Source organism: Lolium perenne, chromosome 3 (genome assembly GCF_019359855.2).
Source record: "Lolium perenne isolate Kyuss_39 chromosome 3, Kyuss_2.0, whole genome shotgun sequence".
Taxonomy (NCBI): Eukaryota; Viridiplantae; Streptophyta; class Magnoliopsida; order Poales; family Poaceae; genus Lolium; species Lolium perenne.
In genome coordinates, this window is record NC_067246.2 from 250,446,245 (window position 1) to 250,459,797 (window position 13,553).

Here is a 13,553-nt window from a genome sequence, read left to right on the forward strand (position 1 = left end):
CCGATAAATCCGCCGGGATCATCCCCGGATCGTCATACGAAAGTATGCGAGACTCGGATAATCGGTCATAGTCTTTCGCCTGTCTCCCTTAACATGAGCCCCTCCCTGCGGGCTTAACCCTTCTCGACACCCCGGCAGCATACCTCCTTTTTGAGCGTATCTCCGGCGCCATGACAGAAGACCCTCAGTAATCGTCCGGCTGCAAGTTAATGCAGTGTATTGCCTCCTTCAGAGCGCAACCCGGTGTCAGAGGTCATCGTGACCCTCCTAGAGAGTGGTGAAGGTATCTCATGTCAAATTCAACAAACTACGGACTAAGCCCGTGCCCACTTTGGATATTGTGGTTGCGCTAGTTAATTGTCATGGGTGAGTACTTAGGCGCCAAAGTTTTCATAAAACCCAACCTTTTTCACATCCTCATCATTTTTACCAAATCCTTTCCTTTCATAAATCCTCACTTGGGGAAAACATCATGCCCAAGGTTTTATCAAAAACTTTTACAACAAGGTAAAACCTTGAGGGTTTTCCCAACCTAAAGTTTATGCGTGAACTAAGAAGTATAATAGCCCAAAAGTTGCCATTATACCATGAAGGGTGACAAAGACATCCATACTCACATTGAGCATAAATGGAGATAATCAAAAGTGGAGCAATTTTTAATGAGGTTAACCCATATCTTTACTAGAATTAGAGGTGTCAAAAGGCGATGAACGTAATTCGCATACTTAGAGTAGGTATGCAAAGTAACAAGGAGAACCTTACATACTTGGTGGCAAGTATGTAAAGAAACAAAGTAATCGAAAACCCAAGGAACATAAGGAGCCAAGAGACCAAAGGATGGCAAGATCTCAATCAAGAACATAGAGAACGATGGATCAAAGTAAATGGCTTGCCTTGGCTTATTTGTCCCTGTACTTCTTCAACTCTATCAATATAAGAATCCCAACAATATAAATAAAATCCTTGTCCAATTCCACTTCTTCTTCTTCTCCGGAATTGCTCGCGTCTATCGCCGGAAAATATAAAAGGAACACAATCAATCACATTGCACCCACAAAACAAACATACAACAACCATAACTAACCATGCAGCCAAGGTATAACATACTAAGGACTTATAGATACCACACGACAACTTTAAGAGTTTTAAATTTAGAAAACCCCATTTATTTACCTAGTAAAGGTATGAGAGTATCACAACTTAGCAATTGCCTCTCTCGGTTATCACCATGGTATAAACCAAACATCCCCTGGTACATAACATCATAAAGAGGACAAGAGCATTAGTTTGACATCAAATACATTCACAAATCATTTTCAAACATTTTTGGAAAAGTAGAAAACAGTTTTCCTAACTTAGTTGGCTCACACAACACAACACCCAAAATAGGAAACAACCATATTCCACATCATTTGAAAACTTAAGCAAGACAATAGGGCTAATATTAAGTTGCAGAGGTTTTGTTTTGCAAGCATAAAACAAAGGTTGTCCATTTCTAATAAAAAGAGTTGGTCAAGGGTTTTAAATAAACCAACAAGTTTTGGTCCAACAATGCATGTCACACATATACCTTACTAACAGTAACGAATATGCATGAACAGAGACTAATAGTATTTTTCCTAGATGACCAGTACTAATACAAGACTAACCCAGTTGGAATCACCCAAAAATATTAAACCTACAATTTTAGGAATTTCTTTGAATCTGACTGTATAGAAAACAAGATCTGTAAGCCATAAATCGTAGAAAAATCCTAAAAATATGAGACCACTGGCATTTGAAAGATATTTAAACATAGATGCACATACAATTGGATTTGGGTTCAAATTATTTCTGAAACTCTCACAAATAGATTGACAAGATTACTGCATGTCTATACCATTTGCTTTACCTCTGGAGTTACAGAACAGATAAATGTTTGAAACTTGTTTGAGAAGATTAAGAAAACATTCAGTAGTCCTACAGAACTGAAATCACTCAATTTGGTTCAAATATGGATTTTTGGTGATTTAAAAGCTAACAGCCATGTCTGCAGAACACACAGAACAAGTTTAATTCACCACAAATCGTACATCAATCACAAAAATATGAGGTCAGCTGCATCGGAAAGGTATTGAAAAGCTGGTTCTTACCCAATTTGTTTAATTCAAAAATTCGTTCCCAAGCAACTAGTTAAATTCGACAAAGTCAGATCTGACCAGATCTTGACCTGTGAACCATTTCAGTTTCAGGAGGTCAATCGAAGTGAAACCACCGCCAAAATGAAGGTATTGAAGAGGCTTTCACCTACAGTTGAGTTTGCTCAAAAATGTTTCGTAAAACGGAACAAATCTAACAAACAGTAAATCTGTATGTTTACAGAACTTTATTTACCACGGACAATCCGTAACGAATTTGAGGATGAGACCAACGCCAAGTTGTAGATCTTTTCCGTATCTATCGGCGGAACTTTGAATCACTCGATTTGGATCTGCGCACGAGATTTGGTGGATTTTACAAGTTCGTACCAGAATCTGAAACAGCAAGATAGCAGAAATTACTGCAAGGATTTGGACGAACTTTGCTCAAGAACTTCAGATCTGAGGATAGCTCAAGCTTCTCCATGCTTGGACCAACATGCACCTGCATCAAGATCCAATCTTAGCAATGGAGGAAGGGGAAGAGGAGAGAAAACCATCTAGGGTTGGGGAGAAGAAGGAGAGGGAGGCTCTCATGGTGAGGAGGAGCTTGAGGGAGGAGGGAGCTTCATCTTGGAGTTCTTTCCATGGCCATGGCCGGCCATGGGAGCTAGGTGGAGCTGCATTTTCGTGGGGGAGAGGTAGAGGAGAGTGTGAGGGAGTGGAGTGTGAGAAAAATGACCAAAGGAGGAGGGAGTGGCCGGCCAAGGGCCAATTTATAGAGGGAGAGGGGTGGCTGCCTCCTTATTTGATTGGCCAAGGTGGGTGGCTGCCCATTTAGTGATTGGGGTAGTTGGGAGGCAAGGCTTGGAGGATAAGGAAATGAGGAGGGAGGGCTGGCCGAATTTTCTTGCCATGGCCGGCTCCTTCTTGACAACCACAAGTGAACAAACAAAGTGCAATGCCACTTCATGAATGCTCGACCAAGGTTGAGTATTTGAGGGGTTAGCTAAAAATGGTTTGATGATGTATTAAAATTTGGGAGAGAGGTGATAATAAACATTGGTGGCAATGTTGGAGAATAAAGTACTTTGAGCAAATTATCAAATTGGCCAAGAGATGATGGTGGTGATGGTGGTTGAGACAATGGTAGAGCAAGATTAAGAGAGATGGTGAGTGAAGTAACCATATACTCACAATGAAGAATATGGGGACTTAAATCATGAATTCATGAGGTCAAGGTAATGATGGAAAAGAATATAAATTGCTCTACAAATGAGATGTCAATAGGGAGTGAGTTGAAAGTATCAATTGGTCATCCATTTGATCCAGAATTGGAGGATGGAGGGGATACAATGTGGTGGATCAGAGATGTGCATAAGATGTGCAAGAGTTGTCATTTGAAAAAGATCTTGTTTGAAAAGTATTTGAAACACCTCAATTGTCTAGGGACAATTGGGAATGAACTCAAGTGGAATGAAGTTTGAAAGTGTTGAGATAAAACTAGTTGGAACATAGGGGTTCAAAATATTCTACTTACTTTCTCAAGTAAGGTAGAGTTTTTCTCAAAGGTAAAAATAAGCAAGAGGAAAACAAGAAATGGTGTAGGTACCATAAACAAGCTTTTTGTTAAAACAAAGCAAAATAGAAATAATGTTTTATAAATCAATACTTGGTAGAAATGGGATGAAAAACAAAACCCATTTCAGTTCCTTGTTTTCTTTGAAGAGAAATCTTGGAAAGTTTTAATAAAACTAGAAGTAGTTTTGTGATCAAAACTAGAGAAGGAAAACTGTAGGATTTTTGAGGAGGGAAACTAATTTAGGGAGGAGTGTTCTCAAGGGTAGATGGTGGCTACAAAATGTATCCATCATTCCCACTCTTGGTTTTGTGAAGATTAAACTTGAATAAAAACAAGAGGTAAAAGTGAAGGAAGTGATCTAGAGTTGAATCATTGGATAGGGTATAAGATCAAGTTGAATATATGTGATGCAAGGGTAGAATGAGACATGCAGGATGTAGAAATTGTAGAGGGAGATGCACAGATGAGATCCATGCATTGAGATCACCAAGTTGTGAATTAAGGATGATTGAGCTATCTTGTACCACAAAGAGAAAAATCAAGATGGCACACCCATGTTGTCATCAGGAGAGAGGTTTGATGTAGTAAGAAGGAAAACAATTCTTCCTAAGCCACACATGTGTTTTATTTGGTGAGTTGCTTGTTTAACCACTAGGGGTGTCGTTCTATGAGGCAGCTCAAGACAAAAATTCAACAAGCAAATCAAGACAATTCATCTACCAACAGATCAAGGCAATTCATCATAGCAAACAGATCAAGGCAATTCACCTTAATTAGTCTATAGAAAAAGTTTTTGTTCCCCCTAATTTTTTTGAAATAAGGACAACTAATCAAGGTTGAAAAAGTTGGGGTGTTACAGATCTTCCACCCTTAAAATAATCTCGTCCCGAGATTACTGGGTGTAGAACTAGAGGGGTTATAAAGTTTAACCAAAGTCAGACTCCATTCTTCTGTAGACGTGCCGTTGTAGAGAAAGTCGTTTGCTTCATCTTCTGGGAGACATGTTGGATTTTGGCCGATGGCGAGCTTCCTGAAGAGGTTGACTACTCCATGCAGGTGTTGGATCTGTAGCTTCTTCACGATCCTGGCGGAGGTTCAAGACTGGGGGAGGGTTAGTGCACCCAACGGTGCTTGAGCAGGGCTGAAAACCTTTTTAGAGTTAGCTTGATTTTAGTGGAAGACGAAGTCTTCCACCCTTAAGATTTTTCATCGGGTTCTCGGAAAAACTCAGAGCTTCTGCCTTGTAGTTCTGTCTGGGGCTTCGGAAGAAGTCATCGGTCTTCCTTGTTCAGCTGAAGAATCTTCGGGGGTGACGTGCAGACCACCACTTCAAGAGGCACTCACGGTGTTAACTGAACCATATGGGACGCGCGGCGAGTTAGAAACGCCTGGTTGGTACCCATATGAAGCAGCAACAGGGGTCGTCGAAGACAATCTTCAGCTTGAGGGTCAGTGCTGATTTCAGTAGCAACTAAGAAGTTAGCGGGTAAACTACGCCTAAAGTCTTGAGTCTTGGAGTATCTTCAGAAGCTTCATTTGATGAGGACCAAATGAACCATGTGGTGTAGCTCGGCTTTGACGCTATTGTTCTCTCAACTTGTTAGACGGTGTGTTCGAGGGTAGTTTCAAAAAGATATCCTCGCGGTTAGCGCGAGTATACTCCAAGGTTAGACCAAGTTAGCATGTCTTCTCGTAGAGGTGCAGTCACTCTTGAAGGTAGGGCTTCTTCTTTCTTGGCGTAGTGGAGATGCTCCAGCTGATCTTGAAGGAAGTCAGCATAGATAGGGGTCGGGTTAGTTTTCGTGACGGTTGAAAAACAACTTCCAACAGGTTTAGAGTTAGAGTCTTTCGTTAGTCTACCCAATTTAACTAATAGTTAGCAAAACATCGGCGAGGCAAACTTTAATCCTATCATTGCATGTGACACCCATACAACCATAACCAGAGACACAATACCACTAACAGAGGCTACTGGTATTTTTCCTAGATGCACAGTAACAAAACAAGATCAACACAATTGGAATCATTCAAAAATATTTATTTTTCAATTTTTGAGACTCAAAATACTAACCAGAAACAGTGATCAAGTTTTATTTATTAAAAATTGCACAAAAAAATCCTAAAAAACACAAGGTCAGTGGCGTCTGAAAGATAATTTCATACTGGTTCTAGTGCAATTGGAATCACATCAATCGGAGCTACCAAACTATTTTTATTAGCAAAACAGTACACTGGCAGATTTCCATTTTTAATTTCTGTTTCACAAATTTCAAACAATTAAAAAGGGCGGAAACGTCTAAATAGCAAGACATACATGCACACAGCAAACAGATACAAACATTCAAGGCAGCACACTAGGGAACCACAAGCAATCATCACACCAGACATGGTACTCTAAGTACCCAGAAATTCCTAATGCGCGGGGTAGCTCAATCAAAGTGATTGAGTTTGTCCTATCCATCCTATGGGTTTGGGGCTGGTCGCATATGTTGACGTCTTCATAACATTAGCATCAGCTTCAACTTGGATCCTTGTAGCAGTTGGTGGTGAAGGGGCCGGGTGTTGAGTCGTTGATGTTGAGGCGGAGGAGAAGGCTGCGTAGAACTTCTAGTCTCGACATCCCGGAAACATGAGGTCTTCGAAGAGGTAGCTGTTGAGGTGCTTCTGAAGTAGAGATCTTCTCGTGGCTGGCCTAAAAATAACTAGTCAAGAAGTTGAGATCTTGATCCTTGACGACTGCGAAGGTGCGAGTCCAAAGAGGAACAAGGTCAGCTCTCTGACAGACTTTGGTGACAACCAAAGACATGATCCTTTATCCCTTTATGTGCACGGCTAAGTCGGCATCCAATCTTCAACAGCTGTCGTTGGAGATACACGAGTCTTCCCGAGGGATTGATCCATCTTTGAGTTTGAGTCTCCGGTCTGAGTTGGGGACATCGTCTAACCATGTGGGTTTGAAGTGGATGAGACAATAGAGTAAGATTTTTCAAACATTTTAATAAAGCGGAGAGATAAGAATTTAGAAGTTTTGAAGAAATAAGAGGAGTAGAAGCTATGCTTCCTACTAAAGAAATAATTTGTTTCGTAAATAGTTTTTCCCAATTACTTGTCTCCTAACTAACGTCCATGCTAACTAAGGTCTCCTACAGTCAGGATAGCTCTGATACCAGCTCTGTGGGGACCCCGGACTAGCTGTCGGAAATACCCTGTTATGTATACAGTTCACGATCCCATGATCAGTGCGCCGTGAACACATAACCGAACTGATATCAAATTACATCATCCTTTACAAAACGGAATAAGAAAATTACAATAAGGTCACATGACCAACCTTTACATAATAGCCTCGAAGGGCCTAACTAAAACATCAGAGTAGCGGAATCACTTCAGCAGCGCAGAGCCCAAGTCATCTGCCTTAACCCTACAGGCAACTAACTGGGAAGACGTTCCTAGCTCGCATAGACGTCGCCAACTCCTTCTTCATCTGTCGAACTCCTTCAAGTCTGGCCAAGTAAATAGCCAGGGACAAAGCCGTGAGTACATTTGGAATTGTACTCGCAAACCATTTACAAAGTAACATATCAAGGAGAACAAGGTACCGAGGACTAACTAGGAGATCAAGAGGGAATGACCACTTATATAACAAGAATATGTTATGTAGAAGAGAAGAAGTGTTTTAGTGGAGTTAGCATCTCAACTTCATGGGTGAAGGAGATGAGAGAACATATCTAAGACCTCACTACTAGACTTAATTTAGGAAGATCTTTCACGACATAAACGCTTAGGAAGGGTAGACCCAATTTTTATCAATTCCTTTCCGACCACCTCATTGTGGTCATCAACCATTTTACCAGTACTCCAAGTACTCCAACACAAAACCCGTTTCTTTCCTTTGTCAAACATTTTCACAAACAAAACACATCAGGCTAAGCAACAACCAATCCAACCGTCCATGACCGCGGACACGGCTATTCGAATAGATTTAACTCTGCAGAGTTTGCGCACTTTCCCCACAAGAACCGATAAATCCGCCGGGATCATCCCCGGATCGTCATACGAAAGTATGCGAGACTCGGATAATCGGTCATAGTCTTTCGCCTGTCTCCCTTAACATGAGCCCCTCCCTGCGGGCTTAACCCTTCTCGGCACCCCGGCAGCATACCTCCTTTTTGAGCGTATCTCCGGCGCCATGACAGAAGACCCTCAGTAATCGTCTGGCTGCAAGTTAATGCAGTGTATTGCCTCCTTCAGAGCGCAACCCGGTGTCAGAGGTCATCGTGACCCTCCTAGAGAGTGGTGAAGGTATCTCATGTCAAATTCAACAAACTACGGACTAAGACCGTGCCCACTTTGGATATTGTGGTTGCGCTAGTTAATTGTCATGGGTGAGTACTTAGGCGCCAAAGTTTTCATAAAACCCAACCTTTTTCACATCCTCATCATTTTTACCAAATCCTTTCCTTTCATAAATCCTCACTTGGGGAAAACATCATGCCCAAGGTTTTATCAAAAACTTTTACAACAAGGTAAAACCTTGAGGGTTTTCCCAACCTAAAGTTTATGCGTGAACTAAGAAGTATAATAGCCCAAAAGTTGCCATTATACCATGAAGGGTGACAAAGACATCCATACTCACATTGAGCATAAATGGAGATAATCAAAAGTGGAGCAATTTTTAATGAGGTTAACCCATATCTTTACTAGAATTAGAGGTGTCAAAAGGCGATGAACGTAATTCGCATACTTAGAGTAGGTATGCAAAGTAACAAGGAGAACCTTACATACTTGGTGGCAAGTATGTAAAGAAACAAAGTAATCGAAAACCCAAGGAACATAAGGAGCCAAGAGACCAAAGGATGGCAAGATCTCAATCAAGAACATAGAGAACGATGGATCAAAGTAAATGGCTTGCCTTGGCTTATTTGTCCCTGTACTTCTTCAACTCTATCAATATAAGAATCCCAACAATATAAATAAAATCCTTGTCCAATTCCACTTCTTCTTCTTCTCCGGAATTGCTCGCGTCTATCGCCGAAAAATATAAAAGGAACACAATCAATCACATTGCACCCACAAAACAAACATACAACAACCATAACTAACCATGCAGCCAAGGTATAACATACTAAGGACTTATAGATACCACACGACAACTTTAAGAGTTTTAAATTTAGAAAACCCCATTTATTTACCTAGTAAAGGTATGAGAGTATCACAACTTAGCAATTGCCTCTCTCGGTTATCACCATGGTATAAACCAAACATCCCCTGGTACATAACATCATAAAGAGGACAAGAGCATTAGTTTGACATCAAATACATTCACAAATCATTTTCAAACATTTTTGGAAAAGTAGAAAACAGTTTTCCTAACTTAGTTGGCTCACACAACACAACACCCAAAATAGGAAACAACCATATTCCACATCATTTGAAAACTTAAGCAAGACAATAGGGCTAATATTAAGTTGCAGAGGTTTTGTTTTGCAAGCATAAAACAAAGGTTGTCCATTTCTAATAAAAAGAGTTGGTCAAGGGTTTTAAATAAACCAACAAGTTTTGGTCCAACAATGCATGTCACACATATACCTTACTAACAGTAACGAATATGCATGAACAGAGACTAATAATATTTTTCCTAGATGGCCAGTACTAATACAAGACTAACCCAGTTGGAATCACCCAAAAATATTAAACCTACAATTTTAGGAATTTCTTTGAATCTGACTGTACAGAAAACAAGATCTGTAAGCCATAAATCGTAGAAAAATCCTAAAAATATGAGACCACTGGCATTTGAAAGATATTTAAACATAGATGCACACACAATTGGATTTGGGTTCAAATTATTTCTGAAACTCTCACAAATAGATTGACAAGATTACTGCATGTCTATACCATTTGCTTTACCTCTGGAGTTACAGAACAGATAAATGTTTGAAACTTGTTTGAGAAGATTAAGAAAACATTCAGTAGTCCTACAGAACTGGAATCACTCAATTTGGTTCAAATATGGATTTTTGGTGATTTAAAAGCTAACAGCCATGTCTGCAGAACACACAGAACAAGTTTAATTCACCACAAATCGTACATCAATCACAAAAATATGAGGTCAGCTGCATCGGAAAGGTATTGAAAAGCTGGTTCTTACCCAATTTGTTTAATTCAAAAATTCGTTCCCAAGCAACTAGTTAAATTCGACAAAGTCAGATCTGACCAGATTTTGACCTGTGAACCATTTCAGTTTCAGGAGGTCAATCGAAGTGAAACCACCGCCAAAATGAAGGTATTGAAGAGGCTTTCACCTACAGTTGAGTTTGCTCAAAAATGTTTCGTAAAACGGAACAAATCTAACAAACAGTAAATCTGTATGTTTACAGAACTTTATTTACCACGGACAATCCGTAACGAATTTGAGGATGAGACCAACGCCAAGTTGTAGATCTTTTCCGTATCTATCGGCGGAACTTTGAATCACTCGATTTGGATCTGCGCACGAGATTTGGTGGATTTTACAAGTTCGTACCAGAATCTGAAACAGCAAGATAGCAGAAATTACTGCAAGGATTTGGACGAACTTTGCTCAAGAACTTCAGATCTGAGGATAGCTCAAGCTTCTCCATGCTTGGACCAACATGCACCTGCATCAAGATCCAATCTTAGCAATGGAGGAAGGGGAAGAGGAGAGAAAACCATCTAGGGTTGGGGAGAAGAAGGAGAGGGAGGCTCTCATGGTGAGGAGGAGCTTGAGGGAGGAGGGAGCTTCATCTTGGAGTTCTTTCCATGGCCATGGCCGGCCATGGGAGCTAGGTGGAGCTGCATTTTCGTGGGGGAGAGGTAGAGGAGAGTGTGAGGGAGTGGAGTGTGAGAAAAATGACCAAAGGAGGAGGGAGTGGCCGGCCAAGGGCCAATTTATAGAGGGAGAGGGGTGGCTGCCTCCTTATTTGATTGGCCAAGGTGGGTGGCTGCCCATTTAGTGATTGGGGTAGTTGGGAGGCAAGGCTTGGAGGATAAGGAAATGAGGAGGGAGGGCTGGCCGAATTTTCTTGCCATGGCCGGCTCCTTCTTGACAACCACAAGTGAACAAACAAAGTGCAATGCCACTTCATGAATGTCGACCAAGGTTGAGTATTTGAGGGGTTAGCTAAAAATGGTTTGATGATGTATTAAAATTTGGGAGAGAGGTGATAATAAACATTGGTGGCAATGTTGGAGAATAAAGTACTTTGAGCAAATTATCAAATTGGCCAAGAGATGATGGTGGTGATGGTGGTTGAGACAATGGTAGAGCAAGATTAAGAGAGATGGTGAGTGAAGTAACCATATACTCACAATGAAGAATATGGGGACTTAAATCATGAATTCATGAGGTCAAGGTAATGATGGAAAAGAATATAAATTGCTCTACAAATGAGATGTCAATAGGGAGTGAGTTGAAAGTATCAATTGGTCATCCATTTGATCCAGAATTGGAGGATGGAGGGGATACAATGTGGTGGATCAGAGATGTGCATAAGATGTGCAAGAGTTGTCATTTGAAAAAGATCTTGTTTGAAAAGTATTTGAAACACCTCAATTGTCTAGGGACAATTGGGAATGAACTCAAGTGGAATGAAGTTTGAAAGTGTTGAGATAAAACTAGTTGGAACATAGGGGTTCAAAATATTCTACTTACTTTCTCAAGTAAGGTAGAGTTTTTCTCAAAGGTAAAAATAAGCAAGAGGAAAACAAGAAATGGTGTAGGTACCATAAACAAGCTTTTTGTTAAAACAAAGCAAAATAGAAATAATGTTTTATAAATCAATACTTGGTAGAAATGGGATGAAAAACAAAACCCATTTCAGTTCCTTGTTTTCTTTGAAGAGAAATCTTGGAAAGTTTTAATAAAACTAGAAGTAGTTTTGTGATCAAAACTAGAGAAGGAAAACTGTAGGATTTTTGAGGAGGGAAACTAATTTAGGGAGGAGTGTTCTCAAGGGTAGATGGTGGCTACAAAATGTATCCATCATTCCCACTCTTGGTTTTGTGAAGATTAAACTTGAATAAAAACAAGAGGTAAAAGTGAAGGAAGTGATCTAGAGTTGAATCATTGGATAGGGTATAAGATCAAGTTGAATATATGTGATGCAAGGGTAGAATGAGACATGCAGGATGTGGAAATTGTAGAGGGAGATGCACAGATGAGATCCATGCATTGAGATCACCAAGTTGTGAATTAAGGATGATTGAGCTATCTTGTACCACAAAGAGAAAAATCAAGATGGCACACCCATGTTGTCATCAGGAGAGAGGTTTGATGTAATAAGAAGGAAAACAATTCTTCCTAAGCCACACATGTGTTTTATTTGGTGAGTTGCTTGTTTAACCACTAGGGGTGTCGTTCTATGAGGTAGCTCAAGACAAAAATTCAACAAGCAAATCAAGACAATTCATCTACCAACAGATCAAGGCAATTCATCATAGCAAACAGATCAAGGCAATTCACCTTAATTAGTCTATAGAAAAAGTTTTTGTTCCCCCTGATTTTTTTGAAATAAGGACAACTAATCAAGGTTGAAAAAGTTGGGGTGTTACACCCCTCCCATGGAGTATCGGGTTAGTTTCGTTGATCAACTCATCCGTGGCCTCTCTGCCCCCATTCACCCTTTTTTTCGGGGGTTGCTTTTCGTTTATGGACTGCAACTTCATCACCTCACACCCAATTCCATCCTCCACATTTCCATTTTCATCACCCTCTGCGAAGCCTTCCTTGGCATCCAGCCAAACTGGGCGCTATGGAAGCGCATTTTCTTTTGTCGCCGCAATGGTTCTCCCAATGTCACTTATAATATAGGCGGCGTTGTTATCTGTGTTCGCCCCGATGTTGAGTATTTCGACGTCAAATTCCCTGACTCGGTTCAAGGATGGTGCAAGAAGTGGCTGTACATCCATGACGAGAACCATGGATGTGTTGAAGACAATATTCCTCCTTTTGACGGTGCCGAGAAAATCCACCGCCGCCGTTCCTGGGATGCAGAAGCTACCGAAGAAGAAAAAACGGCGACAGAAGCACTGATGACCCGCATCCGCGAGCTGCAAAACACCCGCGGCCAAGAACTATCGGGTATTCAAATCACGGCCTATTTCCTTAGAATCAGAGTGCAGCCTCTGCAGGCTCGCAAGAATCCTCTCTGGAAGTATACTGGCGATAAGGATGTGGATCGCCTATCGGTGGATTTATCGGTCAAGGACTTAGAAAAGCTTGTCCGAAAAATTTCCTCCCTCAGCAAAAAAGATCCTGTTCCGTCCTCTTGTCGGGTAAAACCATATAGCGCCGCCAATGCGCTCCCCAAGGTAACTTTTTATTGACTCTCTATTTTTGTTTGACATTTTTTTGAATAACTGCTTTATTGACATCCCTCTTTTCTTTATACAGAACCATCCAAATATTGTCTCTCTTCCTCCCCTTCCTGAAGGTGGGGAAGTCGACGAACGAGCCGTTATCGATGATGATAACCAAGATGCTCCTGGCGTTGATAGTGAACCCGCAGGTTCTCGAAAATCTGCGGGATCTTCTGAAAAGGAAGCTGAATCCGAGGATACTACCTCGGCACACTCTCCTCCTCCCGCTGTATCTCCAAAGAACAAAAGGAAGAGGACTGATGTCGAAGATTCCGGCACTTCCAAATCCGAAGAAACTGCTCCTTCACGTCGGAAGGCAGCTTTCGATCCATACCTGGAAGCCCTCGTCAGTTCGTAAGTCATTTTTTGTTTCTTATTGTTTTGCTACTTGAAGATCTTTGTCTATCTTGTTTCTTATCTTGTCGTCATTTCATCGTAGTGATGAGGAAGAAATGCCAGCTCTTGATGCGACT

At 40.9% G+C, this 13,553-nt stretch overlaps 1 long non-coding RNA gene across 3 annotated transcripts; it reads right to left on the minus strand.

Moving 5' to 3' along the window:
* Positions 1-818: 818 nt before the first annotated feature.
* Positions 819-10,532, minus strand: LOC127344701 (uncharacterized). Of its 3 annotated transcripts, XR_007878142.2 has the most exons (6): positions 10,278-10,532; positions 10,092-10,188; positions 8,892-8,967; positions 8,612-8,724; positions 1,174-1,249; positions 819-1,006 (listed from the first exon to the last, which is right to left on the minus strand). It is a non-coding gene; the product is annotated as an uncharacterized lncRNA (long non-coding RNA). The 3 variants fall into 3 exon arrangements; XR_011755931.1 differs by lacking the exons at positions 10,092-10,188; positions 10,278-10,532 and adding an exon at positions 9,928-9,996 and having other exon boundaries at positions 821-1,006; XR_011755930.1 differs by lacking the exons at positions 10,092-10,188; positions 10,278-10,532 and adding an exon at positions 9,610-9,834 and having other exon boundaries at positions 821-1,006.
* Between the last annotated feature and the right edge of the window lie 3,021 nt (positions 10,533-13,553).